Genomic DNA, 24,688 nt, shown 5'->3' with positions numbered 1-24,688 from the left:
TTGGAATGTCAAGACTGTCATTTTGCTGAAGGTCTTTCTTGGATGGCTCAAAGATGTGGCTTGGTAGCTCTCCTTACACCTAAATGAAAGGGTGCATTGTTGAAATCAAATAGGAGTTAATAGAAAACATACCTGAAGACAAAAACAAGATGTCTTTAATATACTCTTTTTAAAGAGTACTTAAAGTAACTGGACACTCTTTAAAATTATATCTTGCAAATGTTTAGCTTATCACAATTATTATGTTCAAGACACACTCCTAATCTTAAGAAAGGAAAATTCTGAAGGTAAAAGCACATCTGAAGCAAATATACAGCAGTATCCCTCAGGCAGCAAGTGTTTTTAAGACCACAACACAATAACTGAGTCCCAAATGCAGTCAGAGGCATATTGTATCTTTTCAGATAAATTCTTAAAATGCTAAGGAAATGGTGAGCATTGGTGATAACACTAGAGAGATCATGCACGAAATTCTGATCCTATTAGTCAATGGCAAAACTCCCATTAACTTAACTAGAGCCAGGATTTCACCCAAAGTTTGTTTCAAAATTGTTAGCAATTTTGAATGCAGTCCAGGCCACATAACTCATATCACATGCAGTACCTGAGCTACATCTTGCACAAAGAAATGTCCAAATTTTCTGAATCTGTTAAAACGCCCTTAAATTAAACACTCATAATCTTCTCTTTCCATCCTTTCCCATAACAAACAGAAACTAGAGGGGCATTGAATTCAAGTAGTTAGCATAAAACAAAGGTGAGGTGGCCTGGTGTAGGGATCTGCTCAGTTGGTTCCTCACTGTCAGTTTTTCCATTCTCAGAGACGGAGAATTTTAGGCCTTTCTCTGAGGAAGATACTGTATTCATTTGGCCTTATAACAGTGGAAGATAAAATCTGAGATACATTTATGATGGTTTTGTGCTTAAGGTACTGTATAGGGACATATGAAAACTAGGTTTTGTTTTTAGCTCTACCTCAGACTTTCTGTGTGACCGTGGGCAAGTCGCTTAGGCCCAGATTTTTAAAGATATTTAGGCACTGCACTGCTGAGAATTGCAGGGCCAAAGTCTTGTTTTTAAAGGTGACTTAGGCACTGAGGAGCCTAAATCTCATTGAAAGTCAATAGGATTTAGGCTTCTGGCTCCTTGGTCACTTAGATGCTTTTGAAAATATTACTACAGATCTCACCATCATCTCAAGTTCCTTGGTCCATCAAAGTTTCTTTGTCTTTGTTTTCTAATTTCGGGACTGCAGTTCACCAATGACTATTCCTGGACACGAGGAGAGTTAATAAAACAGCTCTAGGCAGCTTACATAGCTTTTACTCACACAAAACTCAGGTAGGCTTAGCCAGAATGTATCTTTTATAAAGCCATCTTCAAATTTTTGGATGCATGATGGAAAGTGAGGGAGTCCATCTTTCCAGTTGGTCTGACCTAGTTAGGGGCTATGTAAACAAATGTTGTTTCATGATTGCAGTTTCCAACGAAAGCTCATGCTCAAATAAATTGGTTAGTCTCTAAGGTGCCACAAGTACTCCTTTTCTTTTATAGGTAGGTTCAAAATCTTGGGTGAAGTCCTTTTAGGATGAGTAATATTTTCTCTTCAATAACATCTCCTAATATTAAAGATTTGAAGCATGACCGTTTTCTGATCTTTTAATTTGTTCTGCATAGGAGGTCTTCTGTACTAAATGGTTGAAATTTATATGCTCTTATTCCTATTGTTTTGGCTTAGAAAGCACAAAACAGAAGTTGATCTGACCAAGTAAAGCTGTGTTACTGAAAGTGAAAAGCAGTGCTGAGTTATCTCCCAGTTTGGGCTTGTTAGCCAGAGGGTTTGTTCAGAAGCCATGATAAGTGATTGTAACAAAGCTTTATAAATCTTCTTGAAACACATGAAACCGACCATATTCAGATAGGTTAAAAGGGCAATAGACAGACCTGACAAGAATTAAGGGGGATGAGTGCATGTGTATAGTAAGTAGTAACCCTTTTAGTCCTCTTTTTCTGAATTATTCTCCCAAAATCTTTATGGTATTAGTAAAGAGTATGTTTGAATTCTAAGGCCCTGAGTGTTGGTTCTTAATCTGTGAGTGACCCGTATAGAGGAATTTAATATGACTGAATATTGGACTGTGTTCTCAGCATCTTCAGGTCTGTGGGAATCCAGGTATCCAGAGAAAAGACCCCCTCAAACTACTAAAAGTGTCTACAGAAATATGTTATAAACAAAACTGGGTGGTCAATAAGGAATAATTGTTATTACAGATGAGTTCTGTAATGGATGAAATAATGATCCATTGAAAAGTTTTTTAACTCATTTAAAACTGTTGGTTTTCACAGCTGTTAGTAATAATGACCAGATTAGAGATTACTTTTTATTTGTCTATCAGGTAAAGTGCACACTGTACGAGACATTCCATCAGTAATTAGGAGAACAAACCACATGGTAAATTTAACCATGGGAAAATGTTTTTCCCTCCAGAAAGGGTTCTTTTTTCTCATACCTTAAAAAGACGGGGGGGAAGGGGGTTGGAAGTTAGGTTGGGGAAAAAAACTGCCAGCATCCCACCAGAGACAGGAGAAAGAAACAGAGACCAGCTCTTTACATTACATCTATTCTTTCTGTATGCTGCATTAATTTCTGAGTGATAATTTTTGATTAAATAATTTCAATTGAGCCTGTTGTTTCAGTCTTGAATACTTAACAGACATCCAACACACACACACATGAAACATACAATACTTGTTAATACACAGCATAATTTGTTGCTGGTCTAAGGCTTCAGAAATATAATCATAGAATCCTTGTTCCTCTTTTGTTTTTGACAATATTTTCTATTTTATTTACAGATTTTTACAGATTTTCGGTATTTGTTTTCATCTAGGTATTTCTCTTTTTTGGTCAGTTTCACCTCTTTTGGAATTGAGATTAGGTCTGTATGCTCAGAAGGCAGCCATTTATAAGCAGTCCACTAGGGGAAAATATAATAGTGAACCCTTTAAAAAACAAACAAACAAAGAAACAAAAAAACAACCCGTACTGTTTGCTCAAAGAAGTGACCTACACACTTTTCTCACACGACAATCAAGAAGAAATGGCCCACACAGTGTATTATAAATTGAGTCCTTAGAAAAATAATATTGCTATTTTAAAAATATTTTGATGTTCCTTAAAAGCACTGCATTATCTTCAGACACAGCTAACATCCACCTGCAAAATACATTTTCAAAGAAGCTGGCATCTTCTCCTGTGCTCTATTTGTCAAAGGATCATGTTGTATTTGGGTTTTTGAGTCTCAACAAAGCTGTCTTTTGAGAATAATACTTAAAACCCTGTGATAAAGTGTTACAGCTACAGTTATCAAGTAATAAAGCTCATTCTCTCAGCCAAGTTACTTTTAAAAAATACCAACGACAAGAATTATCACCTTCCAAATTCAAAAGAGTATTTACAAATAATGCCATTTATATAAGACCTCCTATCTAGGCATTTCTTTCCAAATCCTTTGCAAACATTAATTAACTAAGCCTCACAGTACGGTAAATTGGTCAGATCCTGCAACCTTTGAAGTAAACGTTAAAATTTTTATGGAGTTTATTGAGAGCAAGAGCGCAGGTCCAGTATTATTATCCCCATCTCACATATAGGGAAGCTCAGTCCAAATTTTGCACTGATGTAAGCAAACACAAATAGAGTTATTATTAATGAGGAATTTTGATGCTCCATGTAGATACTTGAGGATCCCCCCTCAGAGCAATTTTATAGAAACCCTAGGCTGATGGATAAAACAAACAAACAAACAAATGAATAAATAAATAAATAAATAAATAAAAGGAAACTAGGCCAACAGCCAGACAAGTTTTATCTCTTTGCTATATTCTAATATTGCTTTGCACCGTCCCACTTAGAGGCCAGCATGCAGTTTCTTATGGCAACCCAAGCCAAAGTAGATGTAGAAGAGTTTGGAATCCCTGGATTCCCTAGAACTACACCTTGAAATTTCATGGGATTGACTAGTCCTTCATCCTTCAGAGGCTATGAAACATAATCCAGTTTATTATATGTGGTGTTTGATGAGACCTTCTAAACCAAGGTCCTGCCTGCTCTGCATGGCTCGAAAGATCAAATGGCATTTTCTGTAACAGCAGGGGCAACAATTTCCCATGTTTGCTCCCAGCTGTTCTGTAGAGTGCTATACATGTTGACATCTTAATGGTATGTACACAAGACCAAATTCAGCCAGGGTGCAAATCCATTTATACTTGCTTCCTTGACAGCAAAATTCGGTGTATAGTTTTCAAAGCATGTCCTTAGAATGAAATGTTATATAAATATAAAATCTGGAAATGGAAAATCTGTATTACTGATTTAGGAAGAAAGGTAAAAATGGAGCCCTTAAAGCGCAACTGTGTAGAAAGCATGAGACGTTATTTAAAATTAGGATCTGTCTTCGGAATTATCCTCACCCTTTTTGTAGATTAATGTTTATTACACTGTGTCTTCTGCTTAAAGATTAAGATTACATTCAGGATACATTTATTTTTTTATATTCTTATGGCATGAAGTATTATAGAATGTTTCATAAAAACTCTGGTAGTACATAAATCCCACCGAAAATACAGTTTTAAAGAATTATACGTTAAACAGTATAAATTGCTCTTTTTTTCTCCCTAAGTAATGCTAATTAACACAGCATGTTTCATAGCCTACAAAAATGTTGTAGTTCAAATAAATTCAAATGATAAAAAAATCAGGATGAAAAACAATTCTTTCATCTGTAGAATATATTATGTTCAAATTCACATTAAAAATCCATTTTAATAACGCTTTAATCTGTAGAAATAAACTTTTAATTAGATGATTATTTTCATCTCTCAGAGGTAAATACAAGATAATGCTATTCAGAATCCATTAGCTATACCCTTTTCAGTGATAAAACAAATAAGTATCAAACACAATGCTGTTCCATATGTAAGATGCAATACTGTTACTATGGGAGGAAAAAGTAATCTAAGATCAATCTTGTTAGTGTTTTGCCAGTGGACATTAATGCAAATGTTTCAATATTCAGGCAGACAATTAGGTTATCAAATGTCAATGGCTGTTAGATCTTTCCCATATTTTACTAACTTGGGGATTACTCATTTTTGAATATATTGTTTCACTTCATACTGAACATCTCATGGAGGGTTCCTACCTTTGACTCTCACCAAACATGTAAAGATCAGGGAACTCTTTTGATGCTAGTGAAAATGCTGGTCTTTGGGCTGGTGGTAGTGAGGGTTTGCAAAACCAGTGCATTCTCTTAACTTCTCTTGCTGGAACATCTATTTAGAAATTCAGGTTTATTCCTGGAAGTGAGTATTACTCTAGACTGATATATCTGATCCTGATAGGATCAAGAGAAACGTGTTGAAAGGAACATCAATATTTGTGCCTCTATTCAGCAAAGAACTTAAATGCAGTTGAAATGTTAAGCTGCTTACCTGCTCGTAGTTATGCATATGCTTAAGTGTTCTGATGTATTGGGCCTTCAGTCTGCTCGATAAAGGGGGCCTACCATATCAGCTCTCCATTTCTGGGGCCACTGCTGATTTCTGTGTTATAAATAATAAATGCAAACTGGTTTACTCTCACTGATCTTGATGCTGCAAGATCCAGCAAAATACTTAAGTTTTTAACTTTGAGTAGATAATAGTCCGATTTGACTTCATGCTTAAAGTTGAGCAAATGTTTAAATGCTTTCTGGATCAGGGTCAGAGTGCGTAGTGCGCCTTGCAGGATTAAGCCCATGACTAATTATGTTTGAGGGAAAAGTTATATGCCCCAGGAACATCCCTGAGTTATGCCTGCATTCTGGGCATTATGTGTGCAGATGTGTGTACACACTTATTCATGTGTTGACCTGTCTGTGAAACATTCGTTTCTCATTTCCTGCTGTTTTATTGACAAAGCCCTTTATTATTGTTTTATTTATCTTTAGTTCCTTCAGTTAAGTCTACAGGTGATCTACAGATAGGTGGTTTTCCTCAGTAAATGTATGCAAGTAGGGTTTGGGGTAAGGTTGGACACTTTCACTATGGGTCTGTTCAGTGCCCACTGAAGTCGATGAGTGTCTTTCGGGTAATTTCAGTGGGCATGAGATCAGGCCCCAAAGAAAAATCTCCAGGTTCTCCTGATAAGAGAAACTCCATAACACTGTGGAATTTGCTGCCTTTACTAACTGAGTGTCAGCATCTTCAAAAAGAAAAGGAATACTTGTGGCACCTTAGAGACTAACCAATTTATTTGAGCATAAGCTTTGGATTTGTGCTGGAAATGGCCCAACTTGATTATCATACACATTGTAAGGAGAGTGATCACTTTAGATAAGCTATTAGCAGCAGGAGAGTGGGGTGGGAGGAGGTATTTTTTCATGCTTTGTGTGTATACAAAAAGATCTTCCACACTTTCCACAGTATGCATCCGATGAAGTGGGCTGTAGCTCACGAAAGCTTATGCTCAAATAAATTAGTTGGTCTCTAAGGTGCCACAAGTATTCCTTTTCTTTTTGCGAATACAGACTAACATGGCTGTTACTCTGAAACCTAGCATCTTCAAACAAGACCTTCCCACAGCTCCCAATTGGCCGGGAATGGTGAACCGTGGCCACTGGGAGCTGCAGGGCGCTGTGCCTGCAGATGGTCAATGTAAACAAAATGTCTCACAACCTGCCTGTGGATTACCCTGATGGGCTGTGTGCCTAAGGTTGCTGACTCCTGTTGTAGACCATGTGAATGAGCCTTGGTATAGATTCCTAGATGGAAAGATCAATCTTCTTCTAAAGTTCAGAGGGTTAGCTGGTCTCCTATCTATGTGCTTCCCTTTTCATAACACAGCCATTTGCCTTTCCCTTTCCTAACTTGTTTCCTGTTTTCAATTTCTGTAATCCCCTGCTTTTTCATCCTAATCCCCAGAAGGCCTTGTGTTTGACGCTTTCTTTGGACTTGCATCCATGCTCATTGAAGACAATAGCAAAGCTCCCATTAACTAGAATGGTAAGGATCAGGGACTCTGATAGATTCTTTCTAGGGTTTCTCCCATCCACCTCCCTTCTTGGAGATCAGAATTACTTCCAAATACACCAGCCTCACAACTCCTAAAACTGGAGAACTGTAACTGCTGTAGCAGAAATTGTCTCTCTGATATGAGACCAGAAGTGAATGTCAGCAAAGATAGGAAGCTTGTGGCACACTGGGATGGGGGGAGGTGAGGGAGACTAGTCTGAAATATTTATATTAGAAAAAAAAATCTTTGGTTGGGTTTGAGATTTGATCTTGGGTTTGACTCTAGACCTTACATTTTTTTATGAACTAGTTTACAAGACTCTCTGGACACTCAATGTGTTCAAACATTTATTTTACAATGGGAATCGCCAGGATGCAGATGCCATTAAAAAAAAAAAAAGTCTAGTGAGTAGCTTATTACTTGAATTTTGCTGCGGTGGGACAAAGCTTTTGAAGACTGGTCCATGTTTCAAAGATAATTAATAAAATTACTCTTCACAAGCAGCTTTATTTCATTCATATTCCATTTGGACAAGAGTCTTTTCCTGAAGTGTTTTTTTCTGTAATCAGACTAACCAAGCTATGGGTTATCTTGTCCAGTCTTCTCTGTCTGAATGGTTCCCTGTTCCAGGGATTTCTGACTACTGTCTTAGTTGGTCTGGTAGTTAAAGGGTCTATTTCAAACCTCACATCAGTTTTTTGTTTTTTTTTTTTAAACCTACCTTCCTTTGTAATTAAGTAAGAGCTGGCCAAGATACAGTACTCAGTAAATGCTGGAAATTCCACCAAATTTTTAAGTAATGATGTTAATATCTGATATTTAAAATATTGAAAAAGCAGGATGATGCTACAAAACTGCTGAGATATTAACTTGATACACATTATTTTCATAAAATTCATATGAATGTCTATTTTTGTTCAAAGGAATGCAACAATTTTTTTTGTGAGAGATCAAAACTTCTTAGTTACTGCATTTACTTATGAGGACAATTATGACACTAGTTCATAAAAACAAATGCACTCTGAGGACCAATGTTTCAGACCTTTAGAAATACTGTTCATTAGCTTTGCTAATCTTTAGTTACGTGCCAGATCTGAGAAATAGTCCCACTTAGAGCACTTACTGAATCTTATTTATGATCTTGAGACACCTTCTTGGATACTTACAATTCCAATTAATATTAATCCCTCTGTTACTTTGTTATCCTATTCATGTGTTAACACTTGTAACTCAGTGCAAATTGGTATTTAAAAACCAGATATGGTCTCTGGCAACACACTCAGGTACAATAAGTATCTTTCGTAGTAATCAAAGTGGTAAAAATAGGGTATCCTCAAACCTGATGTTCCAGCTTCTTGCAAGGTTGCCCTGGCAGATGTTTCTCACTATAATGCAGCATTTATTTATTTTTTTTTGTAAATGAAATGCAGTGGCTGACTGCAGTTGTGTGTGTAGCCCATTCACAATTATGCAATGTCAATTAGACTATACTACCATACATGCCGTTATAACAGCCGTAAATTACAGGGTGTGCAGTTTTTAAATAATTGACAGTTACCATGTAATAACAAAAGGTCTATTGTAATTACTATGTTATAACATATTTTGTTTATTTTCCCTACATAGATGCTCTCACTACAGCCAGCACTCTGTTATATACTTTATTTCTTATTGAAATAACTAATTAAATTGCCATTAGTTTTTAATGCAATGTAGTTACACATAATGTGCATTTCAGTAATCAGTTAGAAATCTAAATGGCCTTGTTTCTTTATGATTACATTATTCACACATAATAAAAATGATCATGATCTTTATCACAACTAACATGAGCACATACTGTATAAGTGGAAACATGAAATAATGTAAACAGCTTCTAAATAGATTAACTGAATCTTCAATCCTTTTATAGTTTACCTTTTGAGCTTCTTGGTTTGATGTTCTTACTCTGAAAGGGAGTGATTTTTTTTTTTAATCTCTAATACATGCAAGCAAAGTATCAACTAAAATGAACTGAAGTTATTTTATACTGGTTTAGATACAAAATATAAAATCATCCATTTCTGAAAATTCCCTAATACATTATCTTTGATTTCCAACCCTATTAACCATACAATATATGTTCATTCTGTCACCACTAGAGCTGATTCGCTTGGTCAGCATTTTTTGTTCAACTCTGTTTTATTTGCTTATGTTAATAGGTTCTTTTTTGTGCTTGGAAGGTAAAACTTGTAAGCAGTGGCCAAGTTCTAGACAGGAAATTATATTAAGCAATTATTTTTTATCAGAATGAAGTGAAACAAAAACATAGACTGTTTTTTCCAAGCAACCCTTTCAGTGACATTGTTTAAAAAACTGAATAGCAAGAATGCATTATAAAATACATGACAAACTGTTCAATTACATTTAAAGGATGAGCTATCATGCCAGCCCTATGCAGGGAGTTGACCTGCAGCCACCTACGTACAGGGTCGCAGTACCTACTCCTCTGAACAGTCCAATTGAAATCATTGAGACAAATCGAGGCAGTAAGCACAATGCCCAGCAATAACTGTTTTAAAGATAAAGCAGCAGTTTGTAATTAACAGTCTCGAGTGAGAGACTATCAGCCTCCTGAGGTAGAGGAACAATAGACTGGCAATTTAGGCAGCTTTGTGCAGGTTAGCAGATATACCATCAACATTATGATCGAGGAGGAGGAGTCATTTGGACACCTGCTGTATTGCACTTCTCTGAGGACCTGGTGCTGAGAGGCCAATAGCAAGAAAGAGATGCCATCAAAGTTGAAGTGAAAGGATAATGCTTAATTAAAAATCTTGATGTACACCTACTGTATCTTACCTGCTAAAACAAATCACTGCATCACTGATTTTTCACTATATCCTAAAGTCTTCCAATCCATCCCACATCCTTCATTCCATCAGCTGTTTTATGACTCCCACTTGGACAATAAAAGACCATATAAAACTTTATTTAAATTCACTATGCAGTATCATCTTGATTCATCTTCATGAACACTGGGGAGCAGCTGGATAACACGCAAAACCTCTTCATTATTTAATGTCAGAACTACATTGAAAACCTGTAGTGCATTCCATTTCCTCGTCACTGACATGCACAAACACCAGGAGTTGAAGTCTAAATAGTTCAATTACAGAGACTATAGAATTGACCTAAATAAGCAGGAAAATCCCTATGTAGTGTAGGGTGTTTTATTTTTAATGGGAAAAAGTCACATTAGCTGCATAGAATTTGAATATATGGTCACCTCAGTTATAGGGGGGAAAGTGATAAAGAGAAATAATAATGGAGCAATTACCCAAGAGAATTTATTTTAGTAAGATGGCTACTGATGTCCATTTCTGAAATTTCACTCTGATTATAATAATTAAAGGTCATGAGAGAACATTTGTTCCAAGGAGATATAAAGTTGAGGTGGTAAACTGGGACTATAAACCTGGAGTCTGATAGAAATACAAGTTCATGGTGCAGAACTAGCAGTTCTATGATTTTTATAGCCCCTGTTTTAATCACAGGACTTATTCTGTTTCATAACTCTAAACTCCATTAACCAGCCAAGATTGGTGGTTTCATAATCTAGGTATTGAACTGAAGTCAGGAAATGTGCAAAATGAGATCATCCAAGTCATCATTATCTAAAAAACGGAAGCTCCTTATAATTTTAAACTGCTTTTTTTTATTCCATTTTCAAAATCTTAATCCGACCTTACAGGCAATGGAACTGTGGTAGTCAATATGCTAATAACAGAGACAAACAGCATTAAAATTGTGCCAGGGAATGCCTAGAAAAGCAACTTTTCTTCTGAAGTTACTGCAGTGTCCTAATGAACCAGAACAAAAGTTGTTGTGAATATCTAGAATGATATAGGATTTGAAAATTGGAAATTCACATGCTGTGGGGGAAACATCAAGAAATAAGTTCACTTGAAACAAAGCATGACTTTTGTGCTTTTCCAGCTCTATTATCATGGCTGGTCTGATGATACATGGGATAACACAGTGGGCCTGATTCTACTGTTGTTTGCATCAGGGTAAATCAAGAGTAATTCCATTGAAATCACATGGGGGTAAAATACATATAAAAGAGCCAACTATGGCTCAATAGGAGGATATTCCCTCCCTCTCCCCCCCCTCCCCAAGGTGCCTATGGCTAGAAAATGTCTCTAATTGCTGTGCCATTGCAACTGTAATCATCATACACATGCAAGGTTGTATAGATAGTTGTCCTGGACCACCAGAGTAAGACGGACAGGACATGAGCAATGTGGTTTAACTACATTTTTTACTTAACACATCTGGGAAGTATCAAGCAATGACTCATCCAGTGCAGGCCATCCTTCCTTTGTAAACAGTTCAACATGGGGAGGGCTGCTGTCAGATCCCCACCCATCTATTCCACCTGTTCCCAGAACTGTAGCTGGGACTTAACCACCCTCCCCTGGTTATCAGGGTTGAGGGGGTGTGAAAGAGGGTGTTGTCACCTCACTGTACCAGATGTTAGGAGCGCTAACCCCATTCCCCTCTTCTTCTAGGAGCACCAATCTCATTGCCTTCCACCTCCTAATCTGTTTCCAATCCCAATGTATTAGCGACCTGGAGCCCTTATTGACCTGCACTGACACCTGTCAAGTTGCAGCAAAAACGAATCTTACAATCTAATCTACCCACCATGTCTTTGGGAAGGGAAAGTGGAGAAAACCCACATGGCCAGGACAATATGGTAGTGATGGAAAAATTCCTTCCCAGCCCCCAAAAGGTGACTAGCATGATGCTCACAGCATGGTCCAGAGGCTTGGGCCAATTCTAATCCCAGGGCAGGTATCTTCTCAGCACAGAATGGCACCTTTGGGCCAGCGAAAGGACTTACAAATCTTCCCCTTGGGTACACAGGAGCCAATAGTCTTATCCTGGACCTTTCTACCCAACCAAGCAGTCATCAAGTCTCTGCTACTCCAGGCCACAAGGGTTGGGAAAAGTACATTCCTTAAAGGGGCCACAGGTTTTCTTCCCCTTCCGGCTGGCTCTGACCATGCCTCCCCACTTCTGAGGCTGCTGGGTGACATTTCCTGGATACAACTGAAGCCATAGAATATAATGTATAGTATACTTTAAGGGTTCATAGCGCTCAGTTAAATACTCTGAGCAGCCCTTATTCAAGCTAAACTTGTTGAATCAAGGCAATGTTTTGTCTGAGTAGAGACTGCAAGATGAAATTTTAAGGACAACAAGATTAGCTCTTTCTAGAAGTGATATCAGTTGCATGGAAACCCACTTCTGCACACTTGTGGTTTCTCTTAATTTATTTTTCTCAAGCTGCAGTCAATTTTTCTGACATGATTTTCCCTCAAGTTTAATTGAGTCAGTGAATAGATACAAAGAAGAGAGATTTTTATTTGTCTCCTGCAGAGGTGCTAATAGGAAAGAAGACAATTTTCACTTGATTTATATATATGTAAATATAAAGCGAGATTTCTGCAGAAAGCTCAACCTTATGTAGAGTATTTCTGTGAGGGACACAGGTCTTATTAAAACAGAAACTTCCATTGTAAATTACAGTGCAAAGGTTGGATCTGAAGAAGTGATCAGCATAATTTCTTCAAGTGATTTCACATGTTCATTCCACTGTAGGTGTGTGCATGCCTCAGGCACAGTTGTCGGAGATTTTTCCCTCAGCAATACCCAGTCAGGTGGTGTGAGGGCCCTCTTTTTCTTCATGCCAATGCACGCAAGCATAAAAGGAAGAGCCATCCTGACCCCTCCCCCCAGTTCCTTCCTTCCACCTCTGATGGTTGTTGGAGCTGCTATGCTTGTGTTTGCAAGTCCTACACTCTTTAGTGTAAAGAGTACCTTTTGTGCCAGTTTGAGGTTAGTTTAGAGATTTTGTACATAGTTTAGATATGAGTAACTTTAGATTAGTATTTGGTAGTGTGGATTCCCTGGTTACCATTTGGGTGTCGGTACCAGTAGCAGAATCATGCTTCGTTCTCCTGACTTCAAGTTCTATCACTCATGTAACAAGTCTATGCCAGTGAATGACTATCACCCCAGCTGCCTTAAGTGTCTGGGGGAGGAACATGTGAGTGATAACTGTCACATTTGTAGGGGGTTCAAACCCCACCCAAAGAAAGAAAGGGCAGCCAGACTCAAATATCTGCTCATGGAGTCTGTTTTGCCCATTGGATCCTTCCCACTCAGAGTGGGTACCAAGTATGTGCACATTTGTTAGGAGTGCACCCTCTGATCTGAATGAGCCAAGAGCCAGATCTCTGTTGTTCTAAGGGAGTGCAAGAAGTTCTTCTTCATAGTAGAAAGCCTTTAACTCGGACTATTTACCATGCTAAATGGAAAAGATTCCATTTGGTCCATTCCAAAAGGCATTTACCTGTCTTGAGCTCCTAGTCCAACATATAGTGTTTATAAAACAACGAGCATTAACTATTAGTTTCATCAGAGACCACCTGGTGGCTATCTCAGCTTTCCACCTGGCCATGGATAAATGCTGTTTTCCCCCCACAAATCCTATGTCCATCAGGGTTCTGAAAGTGGACAGCTATCTAGAGGTACGCAGCCCTCTTCCCCCATTAAACTTACATTTAGTTCTAGCATAGTTGATGAGTTCCTCATTTGAGCCTGTTCTCTGTAATACCTTTCTGTGAAGGTGGTTTTCTTGGTTGCTGTTGCTTTGGCCAGAAGAGCAGGGGAATTGCTAGTCTTAGTATCAGAACCTCCTTGTATGATCTTCTTTAGAGATAAGATTTAACTTCAGCTTCACCCAAACTTCCTGCCTAAAGTGGTTTCCATTTCCACATTAACTAAGCAATTTGCTTGCTTTCTTCTTTGCAAAGCCTCATTCAGTTAAAAGAAAAGTAAAGTTTCAGTCTCTCAATGTTAGAAGAGCTTTAAGCTTTTTACCTGGATTAGGTTAGGTCATTTAAGTCTCTCAGAACTGTTTATTGCGGTTTCAGACAGAATGGGTGGAGTCTGGATAACCCTTTAAAGGATCTGTTCCTGGATTTCTAGCTGTATTTCTATGTTACCAATTGGCTGGTAATGCTCCCCAAATAGAGTGTTGCCTCATTCGACCAGATCACAGGCAGCTTCCACAACCCTTCTGACTCATATACCCAGCTTGGACATTTGTAAGACAGCACCCTGGTCATGGATCCATATGCTTCCCTCTCACTATGCTGCCTCTCATCAATCTAGAGATGATGCCAGATTTAAGTAAACTCCAAGCCTTCCTCCAGTTCGAACTGCTTGAGGACATGTGCAATCGCTTGAAGAAGAAACCATTACTAACCCTCCCTTCTTTCCTTCTGTATTGGAGTCTTTCTGGTAGGAAGGAACTGAGGAGGTCTGGGGACAGCTCCACCCTTTATACTTGGGTGCAGCTATGGGAGACATCAAAGGGTTCTCTCACTGCCCTGCCAGGTACTGCTGAGGGAAAAACCTTCGACAACTCTGCACAAGGTGCTCACATTCCTAGAGTGGAATGGACATGTGCAGCACATCTTGGAGAACAACAGTTACAGAAGAAGTTTAGTAACCTTTTCCGACAGATTCATGATGGAATTACAAAACAAAAATAATTGTAACCCAGATGCCATATTGTTTGCCTGCTTAGGGATTTTAGCTAGCTACTTACTAACAGCTGCAAACACACATTAGGCAATTCACTTTCACTACACTCCCAAATCTCTCTTAAAATGTGCCAAATTAAATGTTCCACATGTTGAGGTTTCATCCTGTAGAAATTCACATTTTATATGTAGGAAAATTAACCATGTTTGAGCACTAGGAAACTGCCCACATCCCAGGGGAACATAATCTTATGGACTAGCTAATTTACAAGGTTTTGAAAGTACCATTGGGCACTGGTGCTGTGTAAGAGGGTGGTGTCTGTGGACACAGGGAAGAAGAGCTGGGTTAGAACTCCTTCCTGTTGTGAGCCTCATCTTGCTGTCCTAAAACTGGTCAGACTATCTTACAATGAGAGCCACTACCCTTGCTCCCAGCTTTGCCTCCTCCCTCTGCCCAGAAAATTGCAAGGAAAGGAGGATTAGCATGTGACTGCAATAAAAGCAAAGTGGACAGGATCTTATTGGCATATTTAGTCCGTATGTGTGGCATGACCCCCTTTTCCTGAGCTCATCCAAAAGGCCCCCACACTGTCTACATTTGTCCCACTTCTGCCATGCTGCCTGCAGTGAATCAAGTTCACTTGTATATAAATGGACTGTTGTTATTCCCCTTTCTCTGACTTCTACTCGTTTGTCATAGATTGCGAGCTTCTCAGAACAAGGACCATTTTGAAGCTTTTGGAAAGTGTCTAGTACCTAGCGGATACCCGTACAAATACAGAACAGTGTTATGGGATCACTTAAACCTTGCTATTATGCATCAAGCATAACCATAATCTTTCATTCAGAATAAATGTAAAGAAGACATTGTAAAGAAAAAGCTGAAGCAAAGTAGTAGCACCCAAAGCAAAAGAACATATAAAAGCTTGAGTAGAAACTGAATCATATGGCCCATGAGGTTTCAAATGGAGAGTCTAGGGTTTGGATTGATGGGAGTGTCTGTGTTGGGGAAGCTACACCTGTGGGAATTCTGTGGAAAAAAAATTTAAAATTCTGCATAAAATATTTTAAAATGCTGCAAAATTCTGCATGTTTTACTTGTCAAAATAACACAATATAATCATACCAGTTTCAATTATTTTTGGTCATTTATTTCAAAATACTTGTCAGCAAGTATGTCTGTAACAATACAGATAACAAAAAAGATTCAGGAAATGTTTTTTGACAAAAAGATTCTTTACTAGGCATATTAATACAGAGATCTGGGTAATAATTCATTTAAACTACAGTACAAAACCGTATTTCCCACACCCCTCAGAAGCATTACAAAAGTTTGGGGGAGTCAGGCGTAACAGAGGAGCTGAGGGAGAGGGAAGTAAATTACTGGGAAGGAGCCTGGGTGTGAACTTGGAGGGTTGTTGGGTATGCATGGGAAAAGTATGGAACAGGTTATTTTGGGGGCAGGGAGGATTGTTAGGGAGCTTCCCCCATACAGACCCTGGCTGACCCCTAGCCTCTCCCATTCAGTCAGGCACATCTGCTCCTTTCCCCAAGTATGTCTCCAGCCCTATGTGTCCTTGCACCACCTGGCCACGTGTCCCTCCACCCCCACTCAGACACCTACTCTCACCATCCCCATGTAGCCCTGCACCTAGTTCACCTGTCCCCATGTGTCTCTGTGACCCCCACTTAGCCACCCTCTATTCCTTTGTAGCTCTGAACGCCCTCCCCCATCACCATGTGTCCCTGTGCCTCCATTCCCATTCAGTCCCTGCACAGTCTGTCCTTCCTCCACTAGCCCTCATGAGCCCCTGTCTGACCCACGCCCCCAGCATCCCACACTGTCTGTCTCTCCATAGCCCCTGTCTCCTGACCTGGCCTGACAGGCTCTGCAGAAGTCAGGCTCTTTCTCTTCCTAGTTGGCTGGGAGCTGCTGCTGTGTTCTATTGCCACAGTGCCCTCCGGTGGACAAAAGGTGGAACTGCAGCAACATTTTGGCAGAAGCTTTTTCTGTGAAAAAAATAAAAAATATGGATGGCTCATTAAGTATGCATGCACGCAGTAGTGCAGAATTCCCCTAGGAGTAGGGAATGGGAGGCATCCAGAAAGCCAAGCAGATAGTAACAGAAGTGATAGTGCTGTGGCCCTGAGAGAAAGCTGGATGGAAAGGCAGCTTTTGGCACAGTGAGCAAATAAACTGTCTTTTGCTGTTTGATTCCTACTATGTTCAGGGAAACAGAACTTTATGTAAAATCTTTGTAAATAAAGAAAATTGCATCAAAAATACCTTACTCTAAGTTTCTCCTCCCAGTTGGAACAACCTACAAGTCTCTGAATTTTCAGATAGCTGCTCCGGTCAAAAAGAGCAGCAAAAATTATGGAATTCAAAGCATCTCTGAAGTTGAGAGCAGGATGGCTGCTGAAAAAGAAAGCTACGTATTTAAATATTAAAAAACTTTGATTTATGATTTGTACTGCTTCAACTCTAGGGATAAAATTCCAGGCAGCCAACCTTTCCCCAAAGGAGTAATTAACTTGAATTAGCATTTGGATAAATCTTGTATTTAAGTCATCATTTGCAAGCTAGGGTCACAGATCCTCCCCACTTCTGTCCTGCCCCTGCACTCCATCTCCCTGGTAAAATAAAGATACTTGACTTTACGTATTGGAGAGTCACCAAAACAGAAAAACAATGAAGAGTCCGGTGGCACCTTAAAGACTAACCGATTTATTTGGGCATAAGCTTTCATGTGTAAAAAAAACTCTCTGAAGAAGTGGGTTTTTTAGTCATGAAAGCTTATGCTCAAATAAATCTGTTAGTCTTTAAGATGCCACCAGTCTCCTCATTGTTTTTGTGGATACAGACGAACATGGCTACCCCTCTGATACTTAGTACCAAAACAGAAATGCTCTCCCCTCTTCATAAGCTGTTCCACACAACTTTTAGTGTTGGATACTGCGTGCCAAAACAATCTTGTAACTTAACTTCAGAATTAATTCAAATGCTTTCTTCACATTCTTCAGTTATTACAGGGTGAACTATTTCTTAGTTGGTTTTGTGCAATATCCAAGCAGTTTTCTTTCCAGGAACTACCAATGAATGCACCCAAATTTCCACTTTATGCCCCTTTTGCTGAAAATCTCTCTCTCTCTCTCTCTCTCTCTCTCTCTCTCAACAGGAGCTCCAGTTCACAAGGTTGAGGTAAAACACCAATTTCATTACTAGATTAACACTAAGTAGAAGAAAACAAAATAGCATCACACTCTTTCCAGGGATATGGTATTTGTTGTTAAGTTACTGATGAAAATGAGAATTGTTTTCTTTGAAACTGGACAGGAATTTTGATTTTTTATCTGTTTATGAATTCTGCAAGAGTGCTGTCTAAGGATTAGCAGGCCTTCCTTGTATCTCTGCCACTGACTCAGCGTGTGATATTGGAAAGGATTTCAAAAGTGGTTTCCAGTTTTGGGTCGCTCTGTTTTGATTGCCCACCTTCAGACACTGTGATCCTGATTTTCCAGTCGTACTGAACACCTACAACTTCAATTAAAGCCAAAGGGCTCTGCATCCCTTAGTGCCTGTGAAAATCAAGCCAAAGGTATATAAAATATAGCACCAGGAAACAGAGAGGAACAAAATTGTTACGCCACTTTAAAAAATGTGACCCTTAGCTTCTTTTTGTCTTGTTCACTGCAGATAATAACACTTTCCCTACCTCACAAATGTGTTATGTGGATTAATAAATTTAATGCTTTTAAATTGCTTCAAGATCTTTGAATGGAAGGTGCTCTTATAAATACAAAGTATTAATCTAATTTATGGTATCATGCTGGGTCTAATAATAGCACTAGTAATATTATGTGCTATTTTGCCTATCATTCAAGTATCTCAAAGAGTTTTACAAATTTGATTTTGGCAATCCTCACAACACCTCTGTGAGGTAGGGAAATAATATTATGCCCATTTTATATTTGTACAGCTTTATCTTATATTTGTACAATTTTATGTTTGTACAATTGACTCAGTTCTACCAGAAGAAGTGAGGAATGTACAATATACTTAACCTTGTGTTCTGCATTTAGTTGCAGCTGCAGGTGTCTTTGTGAATTCTAAAGCCCATAAAAGATTGACTGTGCTAGCAGAAAGAATAACCTTATTATTAGTGGTGGTGGTGGTATTGTTGTAGTGTCTAGCAGCTGTGATCCTGTCTCAGAGCCCCACTGTGCTAGGTGCTGTTCAGACACGTAACAGAGATGTTTTCTGCCCCGCAGAGCTTACAGTAGCAGTTCTTTCCTATTACTGTCTTTACACTGTGTAAGTGTACAGAACGGGAAAATCTGAGGTACTCAAAGTAATTCAATATGTGACCAGCTGTCATTCAGATCCATGTGGATCTAGTGTGTAGTTCTCTATGAATAAGGCTGCCCAGTTATCAATATGTATAGCTGACTTAGCCCCTCCTTCCATGATGGCAAGAATTAATTTCTTTCAGACTCACGCTATCAACAGTTTAATTGAACAAAACTTCCTTAAAGGATAAACAATAGGATTTTAAGTATGCCTTTAATTATGAAACATTATAATATGGCAATATATTTATTTGCCTTTTATAGTAAACTTGGGCCTAATCCAAAGCCCATTGAAGTCAATGGGAGTCTCTTTGACTTCACTGGGCTTTGGACCCAACTCTTTGTCTTCAGTAAGAAAAATAAAGTGAGACTATATAGGCCCAGGTGAAGAAAAAGAAAACGAAAGACAATAAGTGAAGCTTAGAGAGGCAGTTTAAGTATAAGGAAATAAGGGGCCTCACAGCAGTACAATTAATATTCTGATTCATGGTAATTATTTCTGAATCCGGATTATCTACTGTATTACTCACTTCAGAAGATTAGTGGTATAACTGAATTATCAGGGCCTATGAAGTAATATTAACATTTTGTGAGTTAGAGTGGTATTTTTGTACCTCATCTTCCATGCTGGAAACTTACAGCAACTTGTTCTACCATATTCAGTGGCAAGAAGCCCAGTTGTTAGTATGAAATGGAGTGCAGAAGGGGGTAGCTTTGCAATGTATCCTTCCATGTGTAACCTTCACCCTCAGGTTTTTGGTGATCATGAGGGATCATGGAAATATGTTTGCCACGAAAAAATGCGGAAAAACACAGGATTTGCATTTTTACACAATATCTTCAGTTTTTACATTTTGTGCAAAAATAAAAATGTATATAGGAGAACCCCATTCATCCATTATCTGGCTATCCTTATTAACCAAACCAGGGTTGACAGCCTGAGCTTTGAGCAGTGGGGTTCCCCTGGACAGCCCTGGGCGGCAGGGCTCAGACTTCAGCTGAAGCTGCCCAGCGCCGACAATGAAAGACTTTGAACAAATGTGGGGTTCTTTTCTGTGATCAGCGCCAATGTCTGAAAGATGAAAATCTGGCTGAGATGCTGCATCACTATTTTAACAACCATGGCTAACTTAGAAAGTGAGTAATATTACTATAAAAGCAATTTTAGCTCTATTTTATGTGCGTTCAAAAAAAATTGGAAAATATAGACAGAAGTATTTGTATAGGTAAGAAATAAAAATTGCAGTTCTAATAATTTTATTTTACTATAATGATTCATGGCATTTGTAGGCTTCAAACTTGCTTTAAAATGGTTATATATCAATAAAACATTGTGTTCAACTGATACCTATGTATATTGTAGCTAGGGAAACTAAAGTTCAGCATTTAATTTTAATTGTGGAAAACCATTGAGTTTTATGGTATTTTTTTTGTTGGAGAACTTTGGCATTTTTATGATAGAAAACTAGGATCCTGGTGGTCATGCTGTGTCGTGTAGCTGAATGCAATAAACATTATCGTATCAATACATCATCTAATAAAATAGTAGAGAATTGGTTATATATTAACATTTGGCTATTGGTAACATTAAGAGGCCTTTAGGATGTGTTTGTATGGATGTGAATCTCTTCTGTCAAAATGCAATTTAAATTACCTCCTATAATAAGATTAATGTTTAAGATAGACCTAATCCACTGAAAAGACTCCATTTAGTTGTAAACGTTAAGAAGGGTATAACCAAATTATCAGAGAACACAGAGAATCCATAATTCAGTGCCCCTGGTGGGCAAAGATAACTTCCCAGGGAACTTTTTTGTATTAAATATATTTTGGGTCTCTTTCTTCCCACAGTTCTCCCAACCTTTCTTTTTATTGGAACATAAAGTATGTGCAGTTTACACACCCCATCTACTCACAGCCTGGGGATATCCTTGTCTACTAGATGAATCATTCTCTTGCAGAAACCCAGTGTGTACTGCCACTTTGATTGATGTTGACAGGACTGAGTCCCTCTAGATGAGAGAAATGAACCCCTAAAATACTCCCTACCTCTATTTTAATAGATCCTTCTATTTACCAAAGAAATATAGAACCTATAGTATTTTTTCTAACTAATTAAAATTTCCATTTGGTATCCACTTATACCATGAATTAAAAAGTAGGATAATCAATACATCCTCATCACAGTGATTCCCAAATATCCATCCAGAATCTTTACAAATACATCAGAGAAAATGTGAATGCTTGAATTGTATACGCCAGTTCTGCAGCCGCTTCCAGACACACCATGTGAGAAAATCCTGAGCCACAGATATTGTGACCAGCAGTTATAATGATGATATTTAGGCCAAGGCCCTGGGTGAAGAAACAAATGGTGATAGAATCAGGAAGGAAAAAACACACATGTTTTCTGTTATGGTAGGACAGGTTATTTGAGTAGATAAATTTAATTATAAAGTGAGGCCACACTGCTCAACTTACCAAAGCTTCCATGAAGGAAACAATATGGAACAAAGATTCAGTTGCAAGGAGCTAGAGATGCACAAATGCAGGAAGATTTATGCAATGTAGAGTTATGTTCTTAAGGCCAAAACTCCTTTACCCCTCCCCTCAAGGGGGAGAATGTGCTGTCTCTGGTGAATTACAGGAAAGTGTCTCCTTCTTTCATTTCTCCATACCCAACATCCTCTGCATCATGCTGCTACCTCTTTTTAAAACAGTCAATGATAATACGTTCATTTAAAACCCGTGGTGCATTAAGGACATTGATAAGCCGCGGCCTGTGCCCTGAAGACCTTGCAGTTCATTATATATGAGTAATATGAATTTATTCCACCCAGTTAATCAATTGCAATTTTTGCATTTTATTTTGTAAATAGGAATTTAAATCCATCTAATTTCCAATCAAATATTTCATCATATCTCTGTGTGTATACACACAGGTGTAAAAGGATACGAATGTCCACCGTGAATAGTGTATATCTAATGGAGGACAAACGTAGGTTTCAGTGGAGCTTAAACCTAGGCTTTACCTGTGCATGTGTAGCTTACACACATGTGCATATTCACAGGTGTAGAAACCTCACCAAAGTTCCTGATGGACATGCCTCTAGCATGGTGAAGTCCCCAGTATGTGTAGGGACAGTGGAGTTTGTGGTGATCATTGAGTGATCACAGAGCACCACAGAGTTGGCTCTTATGCTTCCTTTCCTGCAGTCCCTGAAGGAGAGGGTCATGTCATGGACAATGAAAGCTGAAGTGTATAGTAGAACTGGCTGGACAATAGAAATCTCTTCCAGCCAAAATAAAGAAATAAAAATCACATTTTTAGAAAAAAAAATCATCCTGAATTGAGACACAGGTAAAATGGTGATTTTCCTCCCCACTCCTCCCAAAGGGATTTCGGGAAAAAAAAAATTGGTTTTGGGAGAACCAAAATTGAATTTTCTAGCTGGCTGCTGCCCTTTTGTCAATTTTATTTTTTAAAGTGAAATTGACAATAGCTTTGCATGTTGGCATCTGGGGAGCTGTCATTTAATTTATCTCAATAGAAAACTGAAAATTCTGGGTAATCGTTCTGACTGAAAATTCCTCACCAGCTCTCGTGAAAATCATTCCAGCAATGCCCACCTACACATGATCCTCACAGGACTGTAGCCAGCTGGCACCACTAAGAACAGCGGTTCTCAACCTTTCCAGACTACTGTGCCCCTTTCAGGAGTCTAATTTGTCTTGTGTACCCCAAGTTTCACCTCACTTAAAAACTACTTGCTTACAAAATCCTGCATAAGAATACAAAAGTGTCAAAGCACAGTATTATTGGAAATTGCTTACTTTCTCCTTTTTACCATATAATCATAAAATAAAGAAATTAGAATATAAATATTGTGCGTATATTTCAGTGTATAGTCTATAGAGCACTATAAACCAGTCATTGTATGAAATTTTAGTTTGAACTAACTTCACTAGTGCATTTTATGTAGCCTGTTGTAAAACTAGGCAAATATCTAGATGAGTTGATGTACCCCCAGGCATACACATAGCCCTGTTTGAAAACCACTGACTGAGAACAGCCCTCAGATGGCTTTAAACTGCATCAAGGCTGAAGCAGAGAATTTGGGTATAGTAACCACTTCCCTGACAGCCCACTCTCTGCCATACCCACTGTAAGCTGATTGCAGAAGAAACTCTGCCATGCAAATTCTAGCATGCATATAGGCAAGGCATTATCTGGGTTGGTGTCCATGAAAAAGTGAAAGCTGCCTAATGACACCAGGTATATTGAACAAACAGCCTCATGTCTAATATCTAAGAGAGCCAATTACTGTTGCTTAAGACCTTTACAGCTTACCATATTTAACTCACAGCCTTATGCATGGAGGGCCGGCAGGATCAGGCCCTTTATTTGTGATGGAAATGAATCCTTTACAACTGACAAGACATCACCATATAAATAACTTAAAAAAAAAAAAGCAGGCATATGAAATCATTACCCCCAATCAAATTGCTGATTTTCATTTTTATTCACCAAGTACATTTAATAATATTCTCCAAAACACATTTGTAGACAGTCTGGGTAGGTGTATGCCTGAAAAAGGTCAAGGCAAAATACAAGCATACTTAACAAATATATTTTTGCACAGTATTCATAGAAATCTTTTTTCGTTGCATAGCAACCATCTTTTTAATTACTATGTGCAATCTAGACTTTAATAATTTAATTTGTATTTTTCCCTTCCATTAAATTGTTATATCCAATAGATTTAATTAATTCAATTCTTTGCCTGTTTTAAAGTTTAAAAGTTGTTGCTCACCTTCCCACCCCCATTTCAGTATTACACTCACATTCATCTCTTCTCAAAAACAGAAGTGATAAAGATTTAGCATTGCCTAGAGAATGGATGACTTACATTTCTAGGCCCCAACTTGCAAGTTACTCCTTGTGGCTGAACCCTTGCACTTGCATGGAGTGCCAGTGAAGTCAATGGAGCGTCATGCAGCCTCAAGGATGAAACTACAAGGAGGAGTTTGCAAAAGTGGGATTGAAGCCAGCATTTTCAGAAGTATCAGTAATTTTGGATGCTTAATACGCTTTTAAGATGCCTGATTTCAGAGGCTGAGTGTTGATTACTGTCTCCACAGCAGGGCCCTCTTAGGGTTGTCTCATCTTAGTTACCCAAAGTCAACATAGACTTTTGAAAAATATTGACCCTCTGCTACTTCTTATGCATCAAGCTGTTAGAGAGAACCTAAGACCTAGCAAGAAGTTAAATATTCAGTGGAATCATGAAGGATCTCCAAAAGCATTTCACAAATATAAGCAGGTGATATACAGGCCATGAACAGGAATTACTTAAATGGCTGAGGAAATGCCACTGTGTCTGGGGTGAAATGAAACTGTTGTTTCACAGTACAGTGCGAAGCTACCTCTAATTTTAGGGTGGAAGAAAGGAAGAAATTACAGAATGTAGGCAAAATGTAGTTACTTAGTCTGGAATGTGCTTACTAGGTTGGGAAAAATGAGCGCCAAAACAAAAAACAAAACAAAAAAAAAAACCCACCACCAATCCCCTAAGATTTGAGGAAGATTGAAAGGATTTTATTCTCATAATAGCTTGTAAACATAAACTAGTGTCCGCTGTTCAGTAATATTGATGTTTCTGTTGCCAGGCAGTGAGTGTTT

At 38.4% G+C, this 24,688-nt stretch overlaps 1 protein-coding gene across 2 annotated transcripts in view; it reads left to right on the top strand.

Moving 5' to 3' along the window:
- Positions 1-24,688, top strand: part of PTPRD (protein tyrosine phosphatase receptor type D) — a 1,732,979-nt gene that overhangs the window by 934,755 nt on the left and 773,536 nt on the right. For both annotated transcript variants that reach the window (XM_084628881.1, XM_084628884.1), the window contains one exon: positions 17,835-17,857. The gene's annotated coding sequence lies outside the window, so the exon portion shown is untranslated. The remainder of the gene's footprint in view (positions 1-17,834; positions 17,858-24,688) is intronic.

The sequence above is a fragment of the Lepidochelys olivacea genome (genome assembly GCF_965140295.1).
Source record: "Lepidochelys olivacea isolate rLepOli2 genome assembly, chromosome: 5".
In the NCBI taxonomy this organism is placed as follows: Eukaryota; Metazoa; Chordata; order Testudines; family Cheloniidae; genus Lepidochelys; species Lepidochelys olivacea.
The sequence above is the reverse complement of the archived record's forward strand: the minus strand, read 5'-3'. Positions and strand labels throughout refer to the sequence as shown.